Source organism: Diadema antillarum, unplaced genomic scaffold (genome assembly GCF_040938485.1).
Source record: "Diadema antillarum isolate AM-2024a unplaced genomic scaffold, OU_Dant_1.0 scf00000066, whole genome shotgun sequence".
Classification (NCBI taxonomy): Eukaryota; Metazoa; Echinodermata; class Echinoidea; order Diadematoida; family Diadematidae; genus Diadema; species Diadema antillarum.
In genome coordinates this window covers 1,371,757-1,388,343 of record NW_027270955.1, presented here as the reverse complement: position 1 = coordinate 1,388,343, position 16,587 = coordinate 1,371,757, and the positions used below count along the sequence as shown (strand labels likewise).

Here is a 16,587-nt window from a genome sequence, read left to right as displayed (position 1 = left end):
TTCATAATTGATGTACGAAAGGTATTTTGTTGCGAAGAGATCGTAGGAGGATAACAACATCTGACATGTAAAGAATCGGTGTCTAGACAGCCGGTCGCTTGTCTACGTCTAGGAACATAAAATATACACGTTTGTGTTGATGTCAAACAGGATTACAGCAAATACAAAATGAAGCTCACCATGCATTCTTCTGCCTCCATCACTCAGAAAGACTTTGTAAGGCGATCCCTAGCTTTGCACTCAACAAAAGTAACCAGGAACCGAAAACAAAATAAAAAGCCATTACATCTCTCACACCTGAGCTCTAGAATCGTCTAGAACAAGGGAAGACGTGTTTGCCTATTTAAATTTCAGCTTTGGCGCTCGAGAAAGAAACCTGCACGATTGAATGCAAACGGGTATGCTCACGGACAGTGTTGGTAGCAGCACAGCCTGAGATTACCGTGCACACCCATTGCCCGATACATCTCGTTCCGTACACAGGTCACTTTTTGACCACTGCCAGCATCCTGGCCTGGACTCGGCCACAAGGGGTCAGTACAGTAATGGTTCGGTGAGCACTCGGCCAACTAACTGTGCACCGTTATTTGGTGGTCACTCAAGACGCAGCTGCTGAGTGACGGAGGTTAAAAAAGGGGAAAAAATGGGGAAGGCGAGACGTGATTGCGTAATCGTGTCTGGCGTGCTGTTTTCATTGTCATTTATACCGCGCCGCTATTTGCAGCATGCACACACTCAATGAGGTCTATGTGTTTAGGGTGTGAGCGACTGTCTGTGTATTGTGTGGTGTGTGAGTGAGTGACAATCTGTTTCGATCTGTGTGAGGGTGTGTGCCTCCTGGGTTATGTGTGAGTGTGTAAGAGATTTCCATGCGTGTGTGTGTGTGTGTGTGTGTGTGTGTGGGTGTGTGTGTGTGTGTGTGTGTGTGTGTGGTTAGCGATCTTCTCTCCCCCTCTTTCACTCCGTACATGAGGTGCTGTGGTATGTGCAGAAGCTACTAGCAGGGAGGTGGAAGATCTCTTCCACCTCCCTAGGTGGAAGATCTCTTCCACCTCCCTGCTACTAGCAAGGAGCAAAGGCTACTAGTATGTTGTATGCTGTTCGAGCTTATTCGCTGGCTGCATCAACGATTTCAACATCTCGAACACCATGCTACTATGATTATTGTGAATTGCTCTTGCACTTATATAACAGAGACATTGGTAGAGGTAAGCATAAAAATTACTCAAAATGCAAGATGCTGTAATAAATCTACCTGCAGGGATGTGGATTTTTCTTGTGAGATTTTCCGCTCCACTTTTTTTTTTTTTTGCGCTTAAGCGGCACCGTAGTTGAACACAGGACAATGTATCCAAATTGAGAAACTGCAGTTATGTGATGATACGAATTTCGTATACTAAATTCTGGCTAATTGAAATTCGATGGTGGAGTCGAAATTCACAAAATAACATGACTGTACACACCAGGTACTTCAACTCACATTATATTCCAACAAATAAAATTTGAATATGTAGCAGATAAATTAGGATATTGACTGTTGAGTGGAGAATGCACTAGGCAATCCACGAAAATCGCTGTGGACTGAGAATCCGCTTTTTTCCCTTTTCATTTTTTTTTTTTGGGGGGGTATCAATTAGGATTTAAGTTCTCTTTATTGATTTTCCATTCACTTTCTCTGTTACATTTATTCTTCCTCCACATTGACAATCTCAGAAGTAATGGCACGATACATCCTCGTCCCTTTCCATATTTTGGGGGTTTGTTTGGCGTTAATATTGTCAATATCAAACTGTATGTTACACAGTTCACTGTCTGCTAGGGATACGTTAATCCTAGGTTACTACCTTTAATGATAAAGGTTTTTTTTTTTTTTTTTTACCGCGACATCTTAAACTTTCCCTGATAGACTGACACCACTATTTATCTCACATTATGCAAATTAAGTTATTAATTGCCCAAATATCCATAAGAATAAGACATAGGCAAGACCTTTGGAACACACTTCCAGATTATGTGAAATCATTGCACGTTGTGGATGGAAAACTATATTACTGTCAGGCTACAATCTGTGAACATTGAAAAAAAAAAGAATGAAATAAAATTTGATTAAACTGAAATTGAATTTTGTTTTGGTCAGATATTTTTTTTCTCATTGTGAATTAGATTTAAAACTATATTGCAAATAATTTTTATATACACAATGCTTCTGTGCCTGCCATTTCATTTTGTCACCTTGCCATCATCTTCATCATAACCCGCATAACTATCATCATCTTTACGACAATTTTTCATCATCACCCTGTTATCATCATAATCATATTTACCACATTGTATCACCATATAATGCACTAGAATATAAACCTAATGCATCATGATTTTCCCCACTCTACTCAACAAAAATTGTATATGTTTCTATCCGTCCTACCCCCCCCCCCCCCCCTTAGGTATGTTTTCTTTGGGCTGCCACGAGTTCAAGCACCTTCTATAGTGGCATGCCTTCTGATCTATTACATCATTTCTTAGTTAATCATTTGCAAAGTCGGTAACATATCTATTTTGTTAATGGAAGTGATGTAAACATTTATCTTCTTTCTTCGAATCAAATACATATCATTGTAATGTGTTTACTGAGGTTCTCTTTGATATCATTGAAAGTATTTTTATTCAAGTATGACATGCTGAAGAAAATATAAATGAATAATTAAAACAAACGAGGGGTTGAGGGGATGATAATATCCCCTCCTAAATCTCCCAATAACTCGCAGAAAAACTTCACTATAAAATGGAGAAATAATATATCCTCGGCACATTTTGTGTTGGTTTTTTTTTCAGGAGATTCAGAGACCTGTGTATGTACATAGTATTACCAAAATAATAATAATAATAATAATAATAATAATAATAATAATAACAATAATAATAATAATGATAATAATAATAAATAAATAAAAATATTAATAGTGATAATAATAATAGATAAATGAATAAATAATAATAATAATAATAATAATAATAATAATAAATACTATTTGAACAATTAGGAATGTAGTTAAATTTGCCACAATATCGACCGAGAAACGTAATTTCCTGGTTGCCTTTATCATGGAGCTATACAAGCCCTATGTTTTTTAATATTCAAAGCTTATCCTGTGCTGTATAGCCTCATCTTCACACATCTGTCTCAGCTAATGCGAAGACTCGCATGGACACTCCCACATTTTGTTCTTTTTGCACGGTGACCCACGGATTACTGCAATGGTGCCACTGTAGCATTTTCGCGCCAAAACTTCAGAAGGGGATGCCATGGACATTACGTCATCGCGCGTCGTCACCATTATTTTCGTCCACAAAGCGAAAGACACAATAGTCAAGATTCAAGGAAAAACCACATATCAAATTAAAGAGGCGAAGTCAATTACAAGTTACCAGTAAGGCGACCTTGGAAAACCGTAATCTCTGGTGAGCACGATTAATACATTTTAAGGTGTTTCCTCGAATTTGTCGTATTTATTTTTTTGGACAGACTTTTGGATGAGGGGCGTTGATGAGGTCATGTCTTGGGAGGGGGTGACAAAAAATAATAATAAGCAAAGAAGAGGAGGAGAGTAACCCCAGTGGTCACGAGAAGAAAAAAAGAGACTACTAAAGAAAAGACAAAAATCCAAAGAGATGGTGCTGGCAAGGCGACGTTCTTGAGCATTATTCATGTTATTGGCGCCAATTTGTGATACAGCAATAATGGCAAGGTATAGTAGCTCTCATATAAGCGCAAAACCCGGTTGTTCTGAGAAAGAAAGAGAGAGGGAACGAGAGCAGAAGACAGGCAGATAACAGACAAAAGATAAAAATCATCTCACGCTCATCATGGAAGGATATTTTTGAAAGAAAACCGCTTGGCTATGCTGACACACATAACGCAGTTATACATCACGTGAAACCAAAGCGCAATAACAATATGAATGTCGATTGATTAAAAGAAGAATGCAATTATAACTGGTACAACGTATCAGTGAGAGTTTGGCGAAAATCATACAATCGATTCAAAAGTTATGAATTTTTAACAACTTCGGTGCCTTCATCGCTGGATAAGCAGACTATAAATAATACATTTAACGACGTCATTTTGGACAACAATATAAGGAAAATAGAAGGGAAATTCCACATTATTCATTTTTTTCATGTTCTTGTTGTTGTTTTAAAGAAAGAACAGAAAGAGAGAAAACATGGGGCCCTATCATGAAAAGTACACATTTGTCCTTGTTACTACATATTTTATTAGGGTAATATTATTCCCTGTGACATTGTTGTTCATAATATTGTTGTCCAGAATGACGTCATGAAGTGTAGTAGTCTCTTTATCCAGCGATGGGTGTACCGAAACTTTAAAAATTCATATTTTTTATATCGATTGTCCGATTTTCCTCAAAAATTTTATTGATGTGTTCTACCAAGGAGGTACCTCCTTGGTTCTACTATTGCTGCTTTAACCCCCACCTCTATGCTTTCACTCAATCCACATTCATATTTTATTTTTGCTTTGGTTTCCTTTAACGTTTCCTCATTTGTTAGCCCCATATTGTGAAACGGAGAAAAAAAGGAACTCGATGGAGTATATGACAAAAGCAGAAATAAAATCATTCTTTCTCTCCCTCCCTCCCCCCTCTTTTTCTTTGTGCAGTTTCTCTTGCTTACAAATTCCTTTATTACGTCTTGTTGACGCAGTCTTGAGTTCTGGAAGGTAAAAACAACGAGTCCTGTATATATTTGCAGATTGTGGTGCATGAGTTTGTGACCAAAATTACCTAAGCACGACCCGTTTGATATATGTATTTGCATAACTTTCGATTCAGGATAAATTTTACCACTGAAAGGAGATAATCATTAAATCTTATCATTTTCCTCTGATGGGGATAAAGAAGATTAAAGGCTTTCTGAATATCGATCAGTGATGTTGAACCTGGTGATCTAGTGTCATTTTAATCATTGAGATGAAATATCTCTAAAATCTAATTGGTGTATCCTACTGGTACATTCAAACGAGAAGCTAATACTAGAAACAAAAATAATTAAAAAACTATGTCATACGTAACTCTCGCATTACAACATCGAACGTGCTATGTGACAGGGGGAGTTCGGATAAACTTCATTCTTTTTTCATAATTATGTACGCCTACATTTCACACAGAGCCCTGATCTTTATTTGACTGGAAGTGTCTTGTTCAAGAAAAAAAAATCGTGAAGATCAGTGAAAGCAAAATGTGCACATGAAGACGTCCCACGCACCCTGCACTATTAAACTGGCTCCATAACAGAAAAAAATGTGGGTTAATCGAATTGAAATTACCTCCAGTGGATGGAAAAATGGCGAAACAAAGAAAATGCTCTCAAAGAGTTGTATATTATAAACTGGACATCCTGGAAATCAACCAGTTCCTATATTTCAGTCAACGCCTCGCCCATCATGCGTACAAAGGCGCCCACTACAAGCATAATTGGCGTTTTCACACTGGCAAAGGAGGTTATCCATATTGCAGGAACCAAGTTACTTGTGCACGTGTGTAGGCCCGACATGATTTTACATACAGATGCAAATTCCAAAATGTAAGACCTTCCTTCGATCCCCTCATCATTTTCTTCTATTCGTTTGAAATATCAAACAGAACACTTTTTATAGCTTCTAAAAACGAGTATACCGGCAGACATTCGCTATAACATGTTTTTTCTGCCCTGATTGGTGTCCACGTACATTATGTGAGATTTGTCACAATGCGTATACGTGTAGGCCCTATTTTTTATATTGTTCTATACATTGTACTTCAAATATCGTCCAAACCACCTTGGCCTATCCCCGCCTATATCCACAACCACAGCGACAACAACAACGAAATACATTAAATATAGAGTACATACGCGTGTGCATAGTTTTCTATAGCCAATGAAAAAGCACAGGGTCATTCCCAATAAGCGATGTAGGAAGCGGTATAAGGATTGTTAGTGGCAATAATACAAAGAATCTTTTAAATATCCTATTCTCTTCTTGACATTGTCTTGAAGAGTGTTAAGTCTTGATGTATATAACGCGAAAGTTTCTTTCGTGACAGTTGTCCCATTAAATTCTAACCATGCAGTATTCAGCATGTACACAAATATTGCAAGGTCACTAGCCTTCTCTGTCTTTTCAAAAAGTTTAACAGTAGGACTCCGACAATTTCGCAGTTAGTGATATTATAATTCCCGCCAACTTCTTTCAAACTTCCGTAACATGTCAAAATGCGTTTAATATATATTTTTTAATTGTATATACGGAAAGGTCGCAAAAGGTGAAAACAAAATAAGCTAAGCTCTTGTCGCAAGCTAGAAGTATCATGTATATTCCGCAACATCTTCAAATCAACTTCGTGAATAAACTCTTATAAAGTCATATGTGCACAAATTTTTCACACACGTCATGATTATGGACAGGAAATCAATGCAGCACGCAGCGGGTTAACATTAAAATCGGACAAGTATGTACAACGGTAGGTAAGCAAGTGCCATATGAGGGAGTTACGGAATTGAAAGGTTTCACATAACCAGATAACAGTGACATTTGTGGCTTCCACATATAGAATGATACATTATATAGATGATGACTGGCGGGGGAGGGAACATAATATATGCCGTACGTTTGAATACACCCGAAGGGTTTGAAATGCTATTGAGGGAGGTTATAAGTCCCGAGACGAAGTCAAGGGATTTGTAGCCTCCTGAAATAGCATTTCAAACCCTGAGGGTGGAACGTTTGGTACATGTTCCCGACAACAAAAGTCATCATCTGGTATATTATATGGGTTAGTCAAATACGTCAACGTCAACCACCAAAGATCGTAACTGTTAGAGATATATAGGCCTACATACGATCTTTGCAACCAGCATAGCAGCAGCTAGCACAACGCACTCGATCGCTCGCTCGCGCAGAGCCAAATTCACTGTGCGCGCGCGGTCCTAGGCCTTGACGAACTGTAATTTGTTACGTGAAAATGTTTTCCCATGGGAGAACATTACCAAGAATGTTCGCCCATGGGTGAACATAACGAATGTACCTCCATCACGTGACTCTGTTTAGCCAATCACTAACCGGTATTTGACTAACCCATTCAATATAATGTTATATGGCTTCAAAAAAAAAATGCACAATAGACTATTACCCACATCTTCACTGAATATTCTTCATCTTAAACATAATTATAATAAAAAGAACAAAGAGTTTTATTTGCATTAAATTTTGTGGTGTCACAAAAGGTAACATGTTACAGCTTTAATTATATACGATTGTGTGGGAAAGGGAGGGTATGATTGATTGTTTTTTTGATTGATTTTATTCATACATAAATCATTTTTTTAAGTTATATCACAGAAAACATATCAACATCATACAGACAGATTACAACTACAGATTGTAGTTCGTAAATGACTTATCATAGACACGATTTTTATATTTTTTATATGCGCACATAACATAACGGTGGAAGAGTTGTGTTGATGACGTCACTTCGACCATATTCGAATGTGGTTAGGACCGAAATCACTATTTCGTGGGAACACGTGAAGCATTAAGGTCTTATTAGTTTCTTATGACAGTAGGATTTTTATGACACTTCTATTTCCTGGTTACTATTTTTTTTTATCATAAGAGTTTAAAAAATGACTTGTGACATCGTATATCAAACTTTCTTCTTTTGTGTACCCGTTTTGACATTCATCGCTGTAAGTGTAATAGAAAAGAGAAACCCAATTTTCAATCTCTTCTTTCTTTTATTAGAGTACGATATAAATCTGAATATGACAATTGCTATGGCTGCTAAGCACAATAAGACTATAGGCTAAATTTTGAAAGGTTATGTTTGAACTATTTTGTTAGTTGATTTTTAGAAAACTGTAATAATAATTGATTTAAAAAATATATATATATATATATATATATATATATATATATATATAATATATTACCACTTCTTTAGATAACACGCAAATTTAACCTTTTAACCGCCGTTTAAAAATGTTCCACGAAGGAGGACATCACAGTGATGAAGGCTTTAGACTATTTCTGGGAGGTCACGGAGCGAACAAAGCTAAATCGGTCGCTAAACAGATTGTTTCTGAAACATCCCCGCAAATGTGATTATTTTATCACACTCTTTCACACCTCTCGCACTAACAAGGCGCCCTACTTTCCCCGTAATCACTGGTAAGGACATAATGATTACTAGTACACGTGGTTCATTCTGTGACGTGGAAACATGTGGGAACCTATAGATCGACACCTCCCACACAATGACATCAACGGTTACTGACAAACTAGCACCTCGCGCCATAATGATAGCCAACGTGCAGACCCTTATAATTTATATCCTCTACTGGGTATTTTTATAGCATACGAGACTCATTCATAATACATAATCATGCTTATGATAATATGTTACGTTTCAGTCCACTGCTCAAACATACTCGTCATGCAGAACCTATACATATCAAAAATAATTTTTGGAGAAATAACATACATTATACATTAATATATGGCTGTTCAAAATCACATTTTTCATATATCTATATATATTTTATATAACGTATATGTGACATAGATATATAAATGTAACATACAGATACAAAACTAAGCGTAAACCATGTGCATATGTGCGTGTATTTGCTCTTAATTTTATTTTAATCGTGCAAATCTGTTGTAAATACTGTAATCTTTCTTATTTGTCGGAATAAAAAAGATAAAAAAACTCTAAAATATCACATTGCCATTGGGTATAGGCCTATCTTATAGTGTGCATCCGCAGTTCGCTTTCAGTTTCATGTGTTGGAGTTTACGCCATATCGTTTAAGTTTGGAATTTCTTTCATGGGAGTTTATTTCTTCTTCTTTTTCTTTTAATAAGTTGGCCTACAGCGTAAAAGTTATATGTATAGTTTTGAGACGCTATAATTATGGTAAAGGGCAATTCCATAATGTGTCAGAACCAACAAGCCAAATTTTCAAATTCAACACACCAAGCTAAATGACACATCATTTGAAAACTTTGTTGTATATACTTTCAGAAATCACACATCAGAAATGATTAGTGCCAAGGTCAAGGTCACAAAACAAAATCCTTTTCAAACAAGAGAAAATATTAGGTACATTTTGATCTCCAAAATGCTGTCTAATTGTTTTTCATTATATTTTCCTTCAGTAAATGTGAAATTAAATTGACACTTTTGGTTTTTGTGTATGAAGGGTTTAGTTAAGTGAACAAAATTTGTTAGTGACAATCAATTTGGCCTGTGTAACTACTCTATACAATGTGTACTAATCGTTAATTTCAGCCCATTGGGCCGTGTACGTCCGTAACAAACAAAAAAAAACATTTTTTTTTAATTTTCAAAAAAATAAAGCACTCAGTAAAGAGGAAAATATTAATGCAAAGCAAGCTCATAACCCTCTTCTGAAACACTCATAAAGAAACTACCACTCTGTAATAATTAAGTAGTTAATTATTGTTTCAAAAGTGTACGTCTGTAACGTGTACGTCTGTAACGCCACGTAGAGTGTGTATGTGAGTTTATAATTTCATGAGGAATGATTTGTTGATTTTATTTTTTTGATGTCTATTTGTGATTTAATTGAAAGTTAGTATGGAACATCTTGATACCTACAATTAAGTTGGAATACTTATTAATTAATCTTATTAGCAGTCTTTTTTTGTTGTAAATTCTATTGTACACATATTCAAAATTTCCGAGAAAGACCTATGGAATAAATTGCATAGATCTCTCATCTTTTGGTCACAGTGTATCAGGAGACAGAGAGTTAAAAATAGCCTCTTAATGCCATGAAACAAAGAGCATTGTTACTGCATGTCAGATGAGCTATAAAACACAACAAGTAAAACATCTATACACTAACAGTTATTGAGCATATCTTGATTAGGATTAAACAAAAATATCCCAAACTACCCAGAGTCCATGTGGTTTGTTCAGATGGTGCACGTACATGTACCCAGTTCAAGCCACGTCTTACTTGATATAAAAGTAGAAGGAACATATCAATGCAGATAATGATAAAGTGGCTTTTTGTTACCACTTCTCATGGTATGGGTGTAAGTGGATGGACAAGATAGAACTGTAAAAAAAAAGTTTTGAGATCATGCACATGTGAAAATTCGGCAGGCATCTACATCAACTCTACAAACCTTCTATGAGGTAGAAATAGGAAGAATAACACGAATAACACAAAATATGTGATTAATAAAGGAAATAATATCAACAGAGAGAGAGAAAGAGAAGTTGGATGCAAAGGCACCCCTACTTGCAAATAGCTGTACCTGTACCAAACGCTCGCGCAGTCATTATCCCCATAAGGAGCATATAACATTGTAATGTGAGTAAAGTGCCTAATGCTTTAGAATGAGATCTAAATGATTCCATTGACAGTCTGGACAAGATTCCTGCAGATGACACTTCAGTGAATGATAAACTTGATGTAAATGTGGGGATTTAGTGTTCTAGCTGAATATCACAGGGAAACATTTCCTGGTGAGGTTCTAAAAATGGGGGCACTATGAGCAGGAATGTCAGGATCAATGTCATGCGTGGTGCAAGTGGCCATTGGAGATGGCCTCAGCCACCAGATCAGATATTTTTCTTTTAAAAAACAGAAGAAAATAAGAGTCTGGGACTCGCATTCAAACTCTTTGCTCTGTAAATTATGTCCTTCTTTCTATTAAAGTCTCCATCATTCCATATTACACTATTTTACGACAAAAAATGTGAAAGTAGTACTTCAGTTTAACCATACTAACTAATATAATTTAGTTTTTAAAATGCTGAGAGAGAAAAGATTTTTGGAATAATGTTTTCATCATCCACATTACATCCACATTCATCTTGCTAATGGCTTTGTTCTCACTAATTCTGGTCATCAAGATAGTTTGCTGTCAATTTTTTTTAATGTACAAATGTATTTATTTTTTTCAAATCTTTGAACAGGGGAGGTGTATATATACCTATAATTCAGATTATCTTTAAAGGATTTTGTTTAAAATATTTCCAAAATATAGTACGCCTACACCATTAATTTTCAACGTGTGGTGCAAACAATTTCAGCACTGCTTTGTGTGTACTGCATACATGAGCAATGGATCTCTAGATAGCAGACTTTAGTCTTGTGGGGGCAATTAATTAAATTTGAAAACAATAAAAAGTGAATTCATTTTCTACAAATTAATGTTTTAGACCATAATGTGTCTGTCAAAATAATATAGCCTATTATGACCAACTGACAAGCTAATTTACCAAAAAGGATATTTCTTTGGTTAACGTAATCATCCTGTTACTCAGTGAAGCACGAACTGTATGCACGATGATGATTTTGGGAAGGTGTTTACAGCTTTTAGTAAAAAAATAAATGTGATTGTCACATGAAATTATTATAAGATTAAGACCCTACAGCATGAGAAGTCACTGAATTCTGGTAAAAGGATCTTAAAAATCCATCAAAATAATGAAATTAATGACAATATCAAAATGTACGCCTGTAACGGAAATTTTGTACGTCTGTAACTGTACGTCCGTAACACAAAAAGGGTGCAATTAATGATTGAATTAGAAAAGAAGGTGCAATTTCATTTCTGCACTTTTGGGTTGTTTAACATCTAATTGAAATGAAAAAGAATGAATTTGCTGGAAAGTACCCCACAATTCACAGAGTTTTTTTCACTTTAAATTCCGATGTCAAAAAATTCAATTCGTGCGAGTTCGTCTGGTAACATCATTTCAAGGTCAAAGTATTGATCATTATTGAATACAATTTTGTGACCACTTTACCTGAGATGGATGTTAGAAATTAAAAGTATCAAATCTTGTGAATGAAATCAAGTCTAGTTGTGAGAGCTTTTTAAAGTGTACGAAATGTACTTCTGTAATTATGGAATTGCCCTACAGAAAAATGACCGATAATGAGCCCATGTCTTTTATTTTCAGTGAATCACTAAAGACGTTAGCGGCTTTTTAAAAACTTTGTGTCAAATATTAAGGTATAGACAGACGATCATAGAATTAGTTAACCGGATATTGTGATGATTCATAGAAAATAATATCATTTCTAATAATCTAAACAAAAATTCAATTCCGCTGAAAGGATTGGACACATGAATAAGCTACGTCATGTTTGTTTGGGTTTTTTAATAATATTGATTCACATACTACGAGAAGGAACGGATAAACAATGCGTTATCATTCCAGCATATGCAAACAAAATCACATTATAATTTTGACTTAATATTAACAGTAATTCTCACCCTGAGATAATCAGGGTAAATAAATATGATAGAAAAACACACATACACACACATACACATACGCCAGCTCATCAGTCCATTATTTACCCCTTCATAGATAACTGTTACGGCCAGATTACTGTATTTTCCTCGTCAAACTATATGGATGAGAGAAAGAGAGAGAGAGAGAGAGAGGGAGAGAGCATTCAGAGAACAATAAGAAAACAAGAACATTGCAAATCAATCGCTCAACAATCGCTCAATCTTCAAATATTTCAAGTCTACCATTTTGGCCGTTTGTCAGAATTCATAATCATTATTGCAGAGTCTGCCCTGATGAATCAGACTCTGAATAATATATGGAAATTCATGTTAAAATTACTCGCTGATTGCCTTTCATGTTTTGCGAATGGATACTAATTTATTATTAAATCCATTAAAGCCATTCCTGTCGTTTCCAAAAAACGAAGAAATGAAAAAGAAACCAATTCATGGCCGGCGGAACCGTGCGGGCTGTGGGGGCTCGGGCCCCCACACTTTTTGTGCACCATACAAAGGAATACATAAGGTGTCATCACTTTGGGCCCCCACACTTTTTTTAACCCGGAAGTACGTAAGTGGCACTAAATATTTCCACTGAAGACCTTTTTTGTTGTTGTTGTTGTTGCTCGTCAGCTGAAAGAGCCCGGAAATGGAAGGGGAAAGATGAGCTGAGGACCATTTTTTTTTTTTTTTTTTTTTGTTAGCTCATGAAACCCGGAAGAGGGACCCCACACTTTTGAAAACGCTCCGCCGGCCCTGCAATTAATCAAGACTTCTTTCCGTAGTCTTTTTGGCTTCCACACAGTATAGCAGCAGCCCGAAGTAAAAGTCAGTGCACACTTCGCTGCGATTGAAGGATACCATACTTATTCAGCACAACGGGGGGCAGAGAACAGGTACGTTAGGTAGAGAGCGCACCTGGCACCAAACGATGGGACGAAAAAAGGTTCCTTCGCATATTACCCATTATGGAAGTATAGTTACCGGGCATGACACGGTGTCTTTGTGAACTGTTGCCTATTTACTAATTATCTTTCCCGAATAGTGATTTCAGTGAGAGCCATATAGATTCTGTCTATTCTACAAACATCACATTGAAATTCGGCTTTGCAGTGTAATGTTATAGAAGACGGAATATGATTTTGTGTTTAAATAAACAAAGAAGGCCTACATAACAAATCCATATCCCTGATGCTATTACTTCAGCCATTTCTAACGTTTACATGACTGAGCATCTGCAGAGTGGAACATAAATGAGTATTCCCCCCCCCCAAAAAAAAAAAAAAAAAAATCTTGTGTGATATATATGCACAGCCATGAGGTGCATACAATTATCCTCTAGGTTTATTTTATTACGCAGTGTCTATGATATACTATGTATACTATGCACAATAACTTGTGATTAAATGAGATAGAAATGCAATTATGAATTAAGAGGAAAAAAGGAAGCCCCGTGTTATCAAGAAATTGCCCAAAATTTGCATCCCTTTTCTTGTTCTTTTTCCGACCCCCATAAAACACATATCTTTTCTTATATTATTCTTCACATTACTACACGACGAAGTCCTTAATCTTAAACTTTTATATTCATGTTATTCCATGTGTCTCCTTTTTAGTTTATCAAACTGAGTCAAAATTTTCAAGTCAGATCATTTTATTCTTTTCTCTACTTGACATCTTAACAAAGGTATTGTATTCGATTAGGGATTTCATTAGCGTTATCCCTACACTCTCCCCATACATCCTCTTTACATGGAAAACAAAATGACGAATCATTTATTGGAAGAAAAAAGGAAAAAAAACAACTGCCCCCATGCTTATCTCACAAAAGTATGCCTTGGATTTGAGCTATTGATAATGTGCATGTCCATGCATACAAAGATGATTATGAACGCAGACGAAACGGAAATGACATGAACAGGCGGCAAATATATGTTAAACTCATATTTCCACATTTTGAAGAAAAGTAACTGCAGTAAGTCTATGTCTAATACACGTTTTAACCCGTAATTTATTATACTGTAGTGCGGACATGATAAGCTATAAATCAGCAATTGCAGTCGCGCCCAAATAAGGAGGAAGTCATCTATGCGCCCCCCCCCCCCCCCAAAAAAAAAAAAAAACAGAAGTGGACGAGGGTCTTAAACAAAATTAGGGTATTAAGGGTATAATATTTCTTTAACAAAAATTGATGATGATGCTCGTACGTATTTCGTACATTAATACTTTTCTTCGAAAAACATTATCACATGCTTACTAATATACGTTTTCCCCGTTGTTTAATTTGTCGACACACGTGACAAAATCGTGTCATGTCTTATGCTTATTACTTATAAATGTTTTCACCGTTGTTTAATTTTTTGACACACGTGACGAAATAGGATGGAACAAAAAGACTGTCAGGATTTAACATATTTTATATACAAAACACACAAACGTATATGAGCCCTGATATTTATACATATATATTTGATATATATATATATCAGGGCTCGACACTAACTATATTTTTCGGTGGCCCGATGGGGCCACCAAAATCATCGATTTCAAATTTTTGGTGGCCCGAGAGAAAAATTTGGTGGCCCGAAAAAAAAAAAACATTGATAACAGTCCATCTTTTTTTTAGATAAGTCGCACACTCACTGCATGTATTTATGCATTTCCGGCACAAAAAGTTACGAATTTATTGACACACTTTTCAAAAAATTTTGGTGGCCCGAGGTGGGCCACCAAATTTGCCCTTTTCTGAAATTTGGTGGCCCGAATTTCATTTTTGGTGGCCCCGGGCCACCGGGCCACCGTTAGTGTCGAGCCCTGTATATATATATATATATATATATATTCATTCATTTCAGGGTTAGACACTACTACACGTTTTTGTTTGGTGGCCCGTGTACAGTAACCAGAATTAAGTTGTTGGTTTGATAGTGTTTCTGCTGAAACAGCGCCTTGTATCTACAATATTAGGCCTAAAGCATGTTCTGTCGGTGTCTGTAAATGCCTAAAATCAAAAGTCTGAATGCCGACACCTCAAACAAACCGTGCAGCCCGTTTTCCTACATGATTGAGTGAATACTATTGAACAGAATGTCAGGGTCCACCATTATGGGTATATCTTTTTACCTGACATTTCCTCTCTTTTTTTCTTCTCTCAATTTTTTTAACCGTTCTTTATAACTGACTGGCCTATGCGTTCGATGTAAATTCAACAATCGTTCGTTGTTATTTTCATATGAGTTGTACTGAAAGGACAAAGGACGGTATTGGTTTAGAATTGAGGAAGAATCACAAGAACTTTAAAAACAATTTCAAACGATTGGCAGTCATTGTACCCGATATCGAGTTGTTATACTTTAATATCGTACTGAAGTCAACGTGAGTTTTTCAGGGAGGAAGTTACATCAAAATACAGAAAGGAAAGGGATATAATGGTTCTGAAAATACGTGTTCAAGAAAAATCTTATAGAAGTATGAGATAAAATACATCACTAACCGGAACGGGTTCAACTCGTTGAATATTTATCCCGGTGGGTGAGAAGGGCGCAAAAAGTACACGGTATATGCGTAGGTCCTGATGAATGGGCACGCGAGTGTAGGTTTATATGCAGTTTCGAAGGCGTAGGAAGTTTGCGACCATATTCCTGTTAAAATGAAATTGAACACAGAAAAAAAAACTACGAGCGCACACGATCACAAATTTAAATATCTTATCGATAAAGAGTTCCGTAAGTAACGTAGTACATGTATAATCACAGTCTTGATCCAGCGACACGCACCACTGCGTGGGTTGTGAGGCACGGTCCTTCGCTGCAGCATACATACTGGAATTCATCCTTCGGGAATTACATGCCGCGAAAGAGGCGAGCTGTTTCACCGGGCGCGTGGTGTGCGATGTGCCCGGCGCGCTCGCTACGAAGCAGTGGCCCAGTACGGCCTGCCTTCAGGCCCGTGCACGGCAGATGTAGGACGCGGATACGCAGCACAAAAGGCTTACCGATGACCTCGTCAAAGAATACATATTAACTTCGCTATACTGCCAGACAACATAATGATCGGCTAGGGAGAATTTGTACGGATCTTGAAATATAACCCAGTTTTTCTCCAAATTTGGATCATTTTACCGCGTATTTTCATATGTAAAGTATGTATTTATAATACTAAATTATTGCCTGCATTCTAAGGGAGATTTAAAAGAAATACGGATAAAAATTAAGCCATAAATCTCCAGACGCTTCGTTTTCTCT

The 16,587-nt window shown here is 36.4% G+C and overlaps 1 long non-coding RNA gene across 1 annotated transcript in view; it reads right to left on the bottom strand.

The window, feature by feature from the left end:
• Positions 1 to 15,896, bottom strand: part of LOC139716562 (uncharacterized) — a 64,608-nt gene extending 48,712 nt beyond the window's left edge. The window contains exon 1 of the long non-coding RNA XR_011709910.1: positions 15,837 to 15,896. This is a non-coding gene — a long non-coding RNA (uncharacterized lncRNA). The remainder of the gene's footprint in view (positions 1 to 15,836) is intronic.
• Positions 15,897 to 16,587: the final 691 nt, after the last annotated feature.